General features: G+C 41.9%; 1 protein-coding gene across 2 annotated transcripts in view; it reads right to left on the bottom strand.

The window, feature by feature from the left end:
• Positions 1-12,649, bottom strand: part of FAM222B (family with sequence similarity 222 member B) — a 76,780-nt gene that overhangs the window by 38,210 nt on the left and 25,921 nt on the right. The window contains exon 1 of one of the 2 annotated variants that reach the window (XM_086686491.1): positions 7,896-8,151. The exons of the other annotated variant lie outside the window; for it this stretch is intronic. The gene's annotated coding sequence lies outside the window, so the exon portion shown is untranslated. Of the gene's footprint in view, positions 1-7,895; positions 8,152-12,649 lie in introns of those variants that run through there. 2 annotated transcript variants of the gene reach the window in all.

Here is a 12,649-nt window from a genome sequence, read left to right as displayed (position 1 = left end):
AAATCTTATTTCTGTGATGTAGAAATATTCTTCAAGCAATAATGCAACAAAATAATGCAAGTCTGCACAGACATGCACGAGTGCATGCACACGCGCGCGCACACACACACACACACACCTCTGACTTTGATTAAGGGCTAGCATTTCCCTGGTTGAGCAATATTCTTTCTTAAGTAGCTGTGGAAAGCTCAGAGATGAGCAGATGTGGACAGACAGGCGGATGGAGGCAGTTGGTGGAAACAATTTCAAAGAATTACAGAATTGGTGTGCAGGCTTAAGTGGCATCAGCCTCTCACTTCAAAGTGCACTTGGAACAATCTCCCGAAAATGTACTATGAATGATAAGAATGATACATTTCATTTGGGACATTTGTTTAGCTTAGAGAAGAGGCAAAAATTAATACAGCTTCCTGAAAAAGCAACTTGTTCCAACTTAATTTTGCCATGGACCATGGAAACAAAGGACTTTTTCTTTTTAATTTTTTTTCAGTTTATTTATTTATTTTGGGGAAGGGTTAGAGAGAGAGGGGGAGAGAGAGAGAGAATTCCAAGCAGGCTCTGCACTATCAGCAAGAGCCCGGCATGGGGCTCGATATCATAAACTGTGAGACCATGACCCAAGTGGAAACCAAGAAGCCTGGTGCTTAACCGACTGAGCCACCCAGGTACCCCCAAAGGAGTTTCCTTAAAAGGAAAGGTTCCTCTTGTCTCTCTGCGGAAATGTTCTAGCACACTATCACACTCCAATTGCACCATAACCTCACAGGGATTGAATGAAGCCTAGTACTAAAATCCTTTGTAAAGCACTTTAGTGAATGCACAGTAACACTTAGCAGGACAGGTTAAAACCAAGATATGGGATTCTTCATTAATCGACTGGTCTTTCTGTTGAATGAAAAAGTTTCTGGGAGGATAAGATAAGCAAAAGGCAAACCAGAACCTTCACAGTTACAAAATTAATGTCTTCACAATAGTACAACCACTCCCAGCTGAACAGTTAGGTAATACATAAGGCCCATTCAGGAACCCAGGAAATGTGTCTTTTCCACCGATATACTGTGACCTGGGATGAGCTGCCTTTAACTTCTCATAGTCTTGATACCTCTTAACTTTCAAAATAGATTAAGTTTTATCCTTTACATAGTAAGTGATAAGTGGAATGCCAATGGAAGAAATGCTTTAGCTTTTGGAAGGAAAGAAGAGATTTAAGTTATGACTAATAATGCTTATGCTTCTCCTCTGAAGCAACAGGGATGATGTCTAAATCTTCAATTCTGCAAGTGGCATAAAATCTTATTTTCATTCAGATCAGCAACTGATCCTCAAAACCACTTTGCTGAGTGCAAAGAATTAGCAACTGGTCATGGAAACCTTGCTTTTTAAATCTGCTGTATGGGGCGCCTGGGTGGCGCAGTCGGTTAAGCGTCCGACTTCAGTCAGGTCACGATCTCGCGGTCCGTGAGTTCGAGCCCCGCGTCAGGCTCTGGGCTGATGGCTCAGAGCCTGGAGCCTGTTTCCGATTCTGTGTCTCCCTCTCTCTCTGCCCCTCCCCCGTTCATGCTCTGTCTCTCTCTGTCCCCAAAATAAAAATAAATAAACGTTGAAAAAAAAAATTAAAAAATAAATAAATAAATAAAATAAATCTGCTGTAATATTTAGTTGATCGAGAGAGAGAGAGAGAGAGAGAGAGAGAGAGAAACATTTCCCCACCAAATAGCACTTAAAGAAATCCTGAGCTTTGAAATTTATAATGTATAGTACTTCTTTAATCACAACCTAGTATCTGACTTCTAAATGGATTTCATTTTGGCCAACAGTTCTCATCATTAGAGTATATACACAGTGTTAAGAGGAGGGGTTTACTTTGATAACACTTCTTTGGCTTGTCCATCTGTGGCCTGACCACATATGATGAATGACTGGCAAATACCATGGGGCCAGAAGATGCCAAGAAAGAAGGCATGCTAGTATCAAAAGCTAGTTTATCTATGATCTACTTGGAAGATCTCAATTCTCCCTAGGACTCCGTGTAATTAGGTGACAAGGGCCAAAGTCTTAAAAAATAAACAGGGGGCTCCTGGATGGCTCCATTGGTTAGGCATCTGACTTTGGCTCAGGTCATGATCTCACAGGTCATGAGTTTGAGACCTATATCAGGCTCTGCACTGCCAGCTCAGAGCCTGGAGGCTGCTTTGAATTCTGTGTTCCCCACTCTCTCTCTGCCCCTCCTCCCCCACACTCTCTCTCTTAAAAATAAATAAACATTAAAAAAAAAATTAGGGGTGCCTGGGTGGCTCAGTTGGTTAAGCGTCCAATTTTGGCTCAGGTCATGATCTCACAGTTCCTAAGTTTGAGCCCCGCATCGGGCTCTGTGCTGACAGCTCAGAGTCTGGAGCCTGCTTTGGATTGTGTGTCTCCCTCTCTCTACACTCCACCCTGGCTTGTGCTCTGTCTCTCAAAAATAAATCAATATAGGGGCGCCTGGGTGGCGCAGTCGGTTAAGCGTCCGACTTCAGCCAGGTCACGATCTCGCGGTCCGGGAGTTCGAGCCCCGCGTCAGGCTCTGGGCTGATGGCTCGGAGCCTGGAGCCTGTTTCCGATTCTGTGTCTCCCTCTGTCTCTGCTCCTCCCCCGTTCATGCTCTGTCTCTGTCTGTCCCATAAATAAATAAAAACGTTGAAAAAAAATTAAAAAAAAAAATAAATCAATATTTAAAAAAATAAAAAAGAAAGAAAGAAAGAAACAAACAAACAAACAAACAAACAAACAAACAAACTAAGTTTAATCCAAGCTTGTATCTTACTGGTCTCTTGAATGACCAGAGAAAGAAAACAAATCTCTAATACTCAGTTTGTTCCACTAGAAAATCCCAGTTACAAAGCAGAAGAAGTTACTAAAGCTATTGCTAGGAATATCTTTGGATTTTACCTGTCTGCACTTTGTCTGCTTGCCCTTCTACATGAATAATCAAGAACTGACTGTGTTCTTTGGATCAGGAATGAATCCTTAACTACAATACTGCCCATGTGTTGGTAAAGACGCCTCTGCCCTTTTCAGCTAGGTTGAGATGTAACAACTCAGCCGATGACTGAATTTGATCTAATCAGCTCAATGCTCCCTCCCTCAGATCCATCAGCACCAAATATAATAAAACTTCAGTTTGGCCTTTCCTTTACGGTTCTATCTTTTTTTCCTCTACCACCTCATCCTGAACCTTCCTCCTTCTCTTGATTGATAGTGGCATCTTGGTCTTTGGATTCCCTTCATGACTAGAGAAATAAAAACAGTCTCTCACAGCAGAAACAGGAAAATTTCAAGTCATTTCAAATAAGGATCCTCAAAGGAGTTCTTAGAGAAAATAATTAAATATATTAGAAATACAGAGCACCTAGGGCGCCTGGGTGGCGCAGTCGGTTAAGCGTCCGACTTCAGCCAGGTCACGATCTCGCGGTCCGGGAGTTCGAGCCCCGCGTCAGGCTCTGGGCTGATGGCTCGGAGCCTGGAGCCTGTTTCCGATTCTGTGTCTCCCTCTCTCTCTGCCCCTCCCCTGTTCATGCTCTGTCTCTCTCTGTCCCAAAAATAAATAAAAAACGTTGAAAAAAAAAATTAAAAAAAAAAATAAAAAAAATAAAAAAAAAAAAGAAATACAGAGCACCTGGCTGGCTCAGTCAGTAGAGCATGTGATTCTTGATCTCAGGGTAGTAAGTTCAAGCCCCACCTTGGGCACAGAGCTTACTTAAAAAAACAAATTCAAGTATTCAGAGACCTTCGCTCTGGGTCTAGCTTTACTACCAAATCACTAAGTTATTTAGACATTCTCAGGACATTATTTTTTCTACCTCAGAGAAATGCTGAGACCACTAAGAGACTGCTTATTTAATTCACTGAATGAAAACTAATCTAAAAAGTAAAAATATTTATGTTAATGCTGGAAATGATTCTTGGGCTGAAGAAACTCTGGTCTTAACCTTTTGTGAGTTGTTATATAATTACACCCTACAACTCCACGTTTACTTTCAAAATATAATATGTACTAAAGGTACCAAAGAATTTCTTTAAAACCACGCACAGGCTTTCTCCATTTTCTTCTATCACTATATGTATTTACAGATAATGAAAACTCCCATTAAGTAAAATTCTAAGATCCAGCTAAATAAAAGGAGGACTGTCCAGTATTCACAGAATGCTAATATATAGAACAAAGTTGGGGGAAGGAGCAAAGACCTGGATTCTAAAAAGATGAGCAATCTGAGTGGTTTAAAAAACAACAACAAAAAGATGGGTTAAAAGTTTATATCTAAAGAAAAGGCAACTGTTTTGAATAGCTCTAACAATCCCATAATAAGTGCAGTATCAAACATAGGGTAATTAATTCAGTGGACTTTTCCCCTTTCACTGACAGATTGAACAGCTCTGAGGATAATCTCCTTCACTCTCCCAGGGCTCAGTTGGAAGATTCATTATTTATGCCCTCAATTGTTTACTCTGTCCTATTTTCCATCCATCCAGGCCCAAGGGCAGTGTTATCACTGGCCTGTTTCCAAAATGAATGTATTATTAGTTCACTGCCTAACTAGTTACAAAACCAAAGATAATCAAACAAAATGGTATCCTACTACTGAAGAGCAACCCTACCCACCACTTGATCCAGGAGAGAAGTTAATGACAATGCTGACCCAATGTTACCAAAAGCTAATTCTCTTAGATGGATGAAGTGAGATCCATTTGTCATTCTAGCCTCCCCCCGCCCCCCCTTTTTTTTTCTGGTGAGCCATGGAGCAACATATATGCAAATGTAACAGGATTCTTAAAGGGCAGTATCATTAGAAAGGCAGCTCTGGCCCTCACTGAGAGCAGACCTGTAAACTACTGTGGATTAAACTGATTGAGATGCATTTTGCCTAGCAACCATTCATTAGGAAGAGATCAGTAACTCACCAACAATCGATTCCACGTCTTTATCTGAACAGATAACAGACTCTACCAAGTCCTCTACCCTCTGTATTCAGACTTACAGCAAACAACTTCTTCAAAAGATTCAGCTTCCAAGAGTCAACCCCTGGGGGAGGGGGTTGGGTTTAAAAACACACATAATATTGTCTCAGACACCTGACAAAGCTGAATAGCTTAAAAACTACCACCAGTCACATCTCCATATGAATGCATTCATTGTCTCTAAATACGTCTCTCACATAACAGCATTCCCAGTTCTTTTTGCTTCTAATATTTTCTCATCTTAAGCAACCTTTTCCCAATTCCAAACCGTACAACACTCAAGCTGATTATTATGAGAATCAACGCCAAGGGTCCAATCTTTTCCTTTACCTTCTCAAGGGGATCACTTTATACTTCTGATGTGAATGGGGGATTGGGCTTGAATCTCCCTTTAGAGAGAACACAGGGCCCTTTTTCTTAACACATCCTAAGCTGTGACTCACAGAAATAATCAGGATGGATAAAAACAGATTGCTAAAGAAAATTAAATCAGCTACTTTAACTTCAGCAGCACCATGTCCCTTCAACTAAGAGATTATGGGAAGTCATGGCTTCATATAATGGTTTCCTTGCAGAGGACCAAATTTGAGGAGTTCCAGCCCCTTTAAATGATATTTGGAGATCAGTGTAAATACACCTATGATTAGTTCTATACATAGTCTTTGCTCCTGGGGGAAATTCTCTGGGGAAATCACTGTACCATGCAAAATATTGATTACACAAATCAGGCAAGAAAATAGATATATAAAAATATTAAGTGAACAAAGTGTAATATAACTTTACAAAGCTATATTAACTGTCTACTCATGGGTAGACAAAAAACCACCTAGGATTCCAAATGGGCCGGCAACTTATTTTTTAGTAGAATCAAGATGAAGTGATACATGCTTTAATATAGCCTCCAAATATTTTTTTTGTTACTTCCTCAGTTTGCTAGCTTAGACATCAAAGTGCACGTTGTTTTACACAATAGCTAGCTGTCAAAGCTTCGATGATTTTTAATAGTTCATTCTCAGGAACAAGTTAGGTTAAAAAAAAACCTAAAAACATCTGGGGCCTTTCAATTTAAACATTATGGAGTTGTACTGGATAGATGAGTAATAAGACAACCCAAATCCAACAAAGGTTTACTATGAGTCTACTTTTTTGCACAATTCTTTTTAAAGATTTTTTTTTTTTTAAGTAATCTCTACACCCAACATGGGGCTCGAACTTACAACCACGAGATCAAGAGTTGCATGCTCCACTGACTTAGCCAGCTTGGTGCCCCTTTTTTGTATAATTCTATGGCAAGGCTACTTGAAATGTAAAAGGTAGACAGACACATAGATAGATAGATAGATAGATAGATAGACAGACAGATAAACAGAGAGACAGATTCCTAATCCCTAGTAAGCTTCTACAACTAAGATGGTTGCCTATCCTATTACACTTCTTCCTCATAATACTGGGCTTTCACCACAAACTGCCCCTTATTAGAGAGCCAATAGGTCAATGCAAAGAAAAAACACTGATCCAATTAAAACTATAAGACAGCTCCAGCATATCAATTCTGTCTTCAAAACTGAATTCCAGTTAGAACAATCTGTGGAAACTGAACCTGGATTATAAGAATCTCTCAATCATTTCAATTAATATTTAGCAAAGAATGCTGCCAAAAATTGATATTCATCCCGTCTGGTATTCTAGTTCTTTGCTAAGCAACATTAAGATAAATCTGGTCCAAACACCTTTGGTGAAAATCCCCAGTTAGATTAAGCAAGTTTATCACGAACACTGCCACTCACCACAGAAAGACAGACAGACACACACACACCATTTGTTTCTAACACATAAAATTTGGGTTTTCTATCTTCAATTGGTAACTTTCCACTCAATTAAAAACTTAATACAGAGGCTTCTGATTTTGGCTGAAGATAAGCTCTGTGTCCTTCAGAAAGAAGAGATCTATAAATTGTAGAAGTAAAAGAACTCAAAAGAAATAAATATAATTTAAATTGTTAATGCTACAGCCACCCAATTTCATAAAGTTTGGGAGGGAGGAAACTTTAAAAAATAATTGAACAAAATTCACCTGGATTTTTTAAAAGTTTGGTTCTGTCGTTCATGACAGAAACTAACCTCTCTGAACATATGGATATAAGAAATAAACTGATGGAGAAACAGACAAGACTTTTAGGTTTCAGTAACAGTAAGGTAAGTTTGCTCGTTTGATAGATTTCTCCAGTAGGGCTGAGTACTAAACAAAGCAGGTGACAAGGTACTCAGGAGAAGACTTTAACAGAGTTAATCGCTAACAACTATTAGGATTTCCTTTAACCACCGTTTGACATGGGCTGCTCCCTCTTTCCACTAGCATCTCCTTTTTCAGATTGTTTTTGCTGAATAAGGCAGTCCCAAGTAGGAAAATGGTGAAGACAGCCTTAATGGACATGGATGCAGTACAGTACCAAAAACCCATTCCTAGCCTTCTTTTTCTTTCTTTCTTTTCTTTCTTTCTTTCTTTCTTTCTTTCTTTCTTTCTTTCTTTCTTTCTTTCTTTCTTTCTTTCTTTCTTTCTTTCTTTTTCTTTCTTTTCTTTCTTTCTTTTCTTTCTCTGTTTACTGCATCAGATGCCACGCAAGAAAGAGCTCCTCTTTTCTTCTGTTCATTTTACTTCATAAGAGACCGACATCGATGTATCAGTAAAAAAAGATAAGAGTCCTGAATCTCCTTACCCTGCTGCAGGGGTGAGATGATGGGAGGGAAAGAAGAATGAAGGGTAGAATCAGAAAATCAAAATAAACTGATGGGATGTGGAGCTCTTACTTCTCATTCCATTTCCCCTTTCCTCACAAGGTTAAGTCGGCTGAAGTCGGGGCTGCATTAGAAAAAGCACACACACGCACACGCACACACACCTTGAGCCCTTGAAGGGAGGTGAGGATCGCTCCGCAGCGCTCGCTCGGTGGGGCTCCAGGCTCCGCCCCGCCCGCCTGGGGCAGCTGAACCCTCCTCGCCCCGCCCGGGCAGGAGGGATGAGAAGGGGCTTATAGCTGTCTTGGCTGGGGGAGGGGGAGGTGGCAGCTCTGAGTGCCAGGCTCTTGGAGCACAGCACTCCGCGGTGCGCCGACACCCCCTCCCCCAGCCGGCAGCCGCTTGCTACCCTTTGCTGCCGGAAGCCAGCCCCGCCCCCTCAACTCCATCCCGGCCCTCCGCAAACCCCCTCCTGCCCGCACAGCCAATGGCAAGCCAGGGAGCCAGGAGAGCGACCCGCCAAGCAGCCAACTGGGGAGGCCCACTGGGAGGTCAGCCGCCGGGGATAGGCCAGCTACCCGCGGCCCCGGCCCCTGCGCGGCTCCTCTTTGTTAGAGCTGCCCCGATCTCTCCTGACTACCACCCCAAAGCCGGGAGGCAAGCATACCACAGCTGGGCCAAGTGATGCTGCGCCCCTTCTTTCGCTCCCCAGCCCACTCTCTGCCTGGGTGCTAGAGTGGCCCCTATCCAGGCAATAACTCCCAGAGTGCCTCAGACTTCCACAGCAATAGCCACCAGATGACACCCGACAGTAAAAAGATGCTCCTGGGGCCTCTGCCTCGCCCTTCTTTTCTCAGGCTAATCAACTTCACACCGTGGATAGATTTAGGTTGCATATTAGATCAGCTGCAAACATCAATCCACCCTGTCTGAAACTCCTGCTTCCTGTGACGCAGAAATTAAGAGGGGAGGGGGCATATCGGGAAGGTAGTAATCTCGAAATTGGTGGGGGTAGGAGAAGGAATACATCAAATAATCTGCAAACACACACACACACACACCAAAACACACAGTTGGCTCGAATCCAGTTCAGATATAAAACATCTACATCCAATTAAATCCAAGCTAACCATTCCTTTAGCAGGTTTCATTACAATCAGGCAACAAGTATCTAAGTCTTGTTCAAGCCATATGCCAAATCTCAGAAAAAACTCTCAGCAACCGCCAGGTCGCTGCATAACTGGCAGGCTGCATCAACACTTCAATCACTAATGCCAACGTTAGGGGCATAACACAGCTGGGATGGAATATGTCAAAGATTGTAGAATATTTTCTTAGGTGTAGTGGTGGAGCAGTGCATGGGACTCATTTAAGAAAAATAGGGGCGCCTGGGTGGCTCAGTCGGTTAAGTGTCCAACTTTGGCTCAGGTCATGATCTCATGGCTCCTGAGGTCGAGCCCCACGTCAGGCTCTACGCCGCTTGCTCAGAGCCTGGAGCCTACTTCAGATTCTGTGTCTCCCTCCCTCTCTGCCCTCCCCCGTTAACGTTCTGGCTCTCTCTCTGTCTCTCAAAAACAAATAAACATTAAAAAATTAAATAAAAGTAAAGTAGAGGGGAACCTGGGTGGCTCAGTCAGTTAAGTGTCCAACTCTTGATTTCGCTCAAGTCATGATCTCACGGTCATGAGATCTCACGGCTGGGGAGTTCGAACCTCGCATGGGGCTCTCTGCTGTCAGTGCAGAGCCCACTTCAGATCCTCTGTCCCCCTCTCTCTGTCCCTCCCCACTCGTGCTCTGTCTCTCAAAAATAAATAAAACATTGGGGCAACTGGGTGGCTCAGTCGGTTGGGTGTCCAACTCTTGGTTTCAGCTCAGGTCATGAACTCATAGTTTGTGAGTTCTAGCCCTCCGTCAGGCTCTGTGCTGAAGCATGGAGCCTGCTTGGAACTCTCTCTGACCCTCCCCCGCTTGCTCTGTCTCTCAAAATAAATAAATAAATAAACTTAAAAAAAACCATAAAACATCTTTTTAAAAAAAGAAAAAAAAAGAAAAAGAAAATGGGGATCAGGGAAAGTAAGCTATTACCTATATTGTCATTTTTGTCCACAGAATTCTTGCAACTAATGTTAAATATTTACATCATACTCTACAATCCCACTTAGTTCCCCAAAGTAGTACTATAGTTTTTAAAAGACAAAAAAAGGTATTTGCAATTTACGTAGCCCTTTCTTTTTCAATGTTTGTTTATATTTGAGAGAGACAGAATCCAAAGCAGGCTCCAGGCTCTGAGCTGTCAGCACAGAGCCCCATGTGGGGCTGGAACTCACAGGGTATGAGATCATGACCTGGGACACCTGACCGATTGAGCCACCCAGGCGCCCCTAAGTAGTCCTTTCTTAATTTGGAGTTCAAAGCATTTCATATCTGTAACCTCAGTCTTCTTATAAGATGGAAAAGGAGCTGTACAGACATGCCCATTTTAAAGACAGCTCTTCTTTCTAACCCAAATTAAAAGACTGGCTTAAAACAGATTTATAGAGGAACCTCACTGATGTTTCATAGAGTAGCATTCATTAGGTTTCATATGAAAAGAACTAAATGTGAAACTTTTTGATTTTAAAGTCTGCTAGCTTAGCTAGCTAGCCAGCAAGTCCAGTCTCATCCTATCATCTCCTGACTTAAACCAAAAATTCACGAGCTCTCTAATTCATATCATTTAGCAATTCCCTGGCATTTTCCATATTAAAATAACTAAAGAATAAGAAACTACTGGGGCGCCTGGGTGGCGCAGTCGGTTAAGCGTCCGACTTCAGCCAGGTCACGATCTCGCGGTCCGTGGGTTCGAGCCCCGCGTCAGGCTCTGGGCTGATGGCTCAGAGCCTGGAGCCTGTTTCCGATTCTGTGTCTCCCTCTCTCTCTGCCCCTCCCCCGTTCATGCTCTGTCTCTCTCTGTCCCAAAAATAAATAAACGTTGAAAAAAAAAAATTAAAAAAAAAAAAAAAGAATAAGAAACTACTGCTCAAAGTAGCTAACCATAAAGGTAATCTTGATGTCTAAGGGAAACTTCTGTGTCAGTACCTTCCTTCAGATTCTAGCCTTCTCGATAAAGGAAAATTTTTTCTCTTTAAGGACTAAACTAGAAACTAAAATTTACATTGTTCCAAGAACACACATGTACCAATTAATTTGCCAAGACATCAAAAACAAGGAACCAAACATACCAGTCTCACCACTATTATCACAAATGTTCTTGGAAAGTGGATAATTCCGATAAAATTTCTGATATCCTCTTCTATAATATAAACGTGGAACTCTTAAGGAGTTTCAAATACCTTAACTAAATTAAAAAGTCAAATTCACCTTGCCCAAGTATCTATACAGTCCACAGAAGAATTACAACTATTTAATAAAAGATCACTGGGGAAGCCCAAAACATTTTCTTCTAAAGAATTCAAGTCCAATTTCTTTTCACGACCCTCAAATGTACTCTATCTTACTACCATAAACCTAACAGAGACCCTTAACATGTCTGTGCGGTAACTATAACTTCTTTCTAGTCTTCCTCATTCTGCATACCATTGCTTTCAAGTATTTGTTCTTAAAAAACACAAAGTTAGGAGCACCATGGTAGCTCAGTCGGTTAAGTGTCTGACTTTAGCTCAGGTCATGATCTCACGGATCTTGGGATCGAGCCCCGCATCAGGCTCTGTGCTGACAGCTTAGAGCCTGGAGCCTGCTTCAAATCCTTGTGTCTTCCTCTCTTTCTGCCCCTCCCCCCACCTTGGCGCGTGCACGTGCTCTCTCTCTCTCTCTCTCTCTCTCCCCTAAAAATAAACAAACATTGGGGTGCCTGGGTGGCTCAGTTAGTTTAAGAGTCTGACTTCAGCTCAGGTCATGATCTTGCAGTTTGTGGGTTCAAGCCATGTGCTGACAGCTCAGAGCCTGGAGCCTGCTTCGGATTCTGTGTCTCCCTTGCTCTGTGCCCCGCCCCCACTCACACCCTGTCTTTCTCTGTCTCTCAAAAATGAATAAACATTAAAAAAAAATGTTTTTAAAACACAGAAAGTTACATTTATTGCACATTTACTAGGGCCAAGGCCCTGTGGCAAGAACTATATATTTATATTTATTATTTTGTCATAATAAGCCTATGAAAATTTCCCCATTTTTATAGATAAAGAAACTGAGGTGCAGAGAGGTTGAAGATCTTCTCTAAATCATATGGCTGGTAAATGGAAGAGTCAGTATTAGAATTTGGGGGGGGGGGAAGAATTTGAGTCATTTTGGCTCCAAATCTAATACTCCTATGCACTAAGCTATATGTGACTCTCTGGTACCTATGTCATCTAGCCAAATTTCCACTCTATAGCTGTTACATGTTCCATAATCTGGCCCTATCTTACACTATCAAACTTACTTCCTACCTTTCCCTAGCATGTTTCCCCACACCAGACAAACTAATCTGTTTGCTCACTGTCTATCATGTTCATCCATTTCTATTTTCATGACATGACTTGTGCTGTTATAACCATGCCATTCAAATCCTACCCATTCTTCAAGTTCAAATTCCACCTTCCTTGTAGAGCCTTCTTTGATGCTGTCAGCAATGATTCCTTTCCTGAATCACTATTACACAATTTAATACCTAAAAAAAAAAAATTTTTTTTAATGTTTACTTTTGAGAGAGAGGGAGAGAGCGTGCATGCGAGCAAGCAGGGGAGGGACAGAGAGAGGGGGAGACACAGAATTCAAAGCAGGCTCCAGGCTCTGAGCTGTCAACACAGAGCCTGACTTGGGGCTCAAACTCACAAACTGTAAGATCATGACCTGAGCCGAAGCTGGAATCTCAACCAACTGAGCCACCCAGGCGCCCCAATACAATACTTATTCTGTTGTCTAGTATGTGATTTGTCTTCCT

The sequence above is a fragment of the Puma concolor genome, chromosome E1 (assembly GCF_028749965.1).
Source record: "Puma concolor isolate L17-30 chromosome E1, mPumCon1.1.hap2, whole genome shotgun sequence".
NCBI lineage: Eukaryota > Metazoa > Chordata > Mammalia > Carnivora > Felidae > Puma > Puma concolor.
The sequence above is the reverse complement of the archived record's forward strand: the minus strand, read 5'-3'. Positions and strand labels throughout refer to the sequence as shown.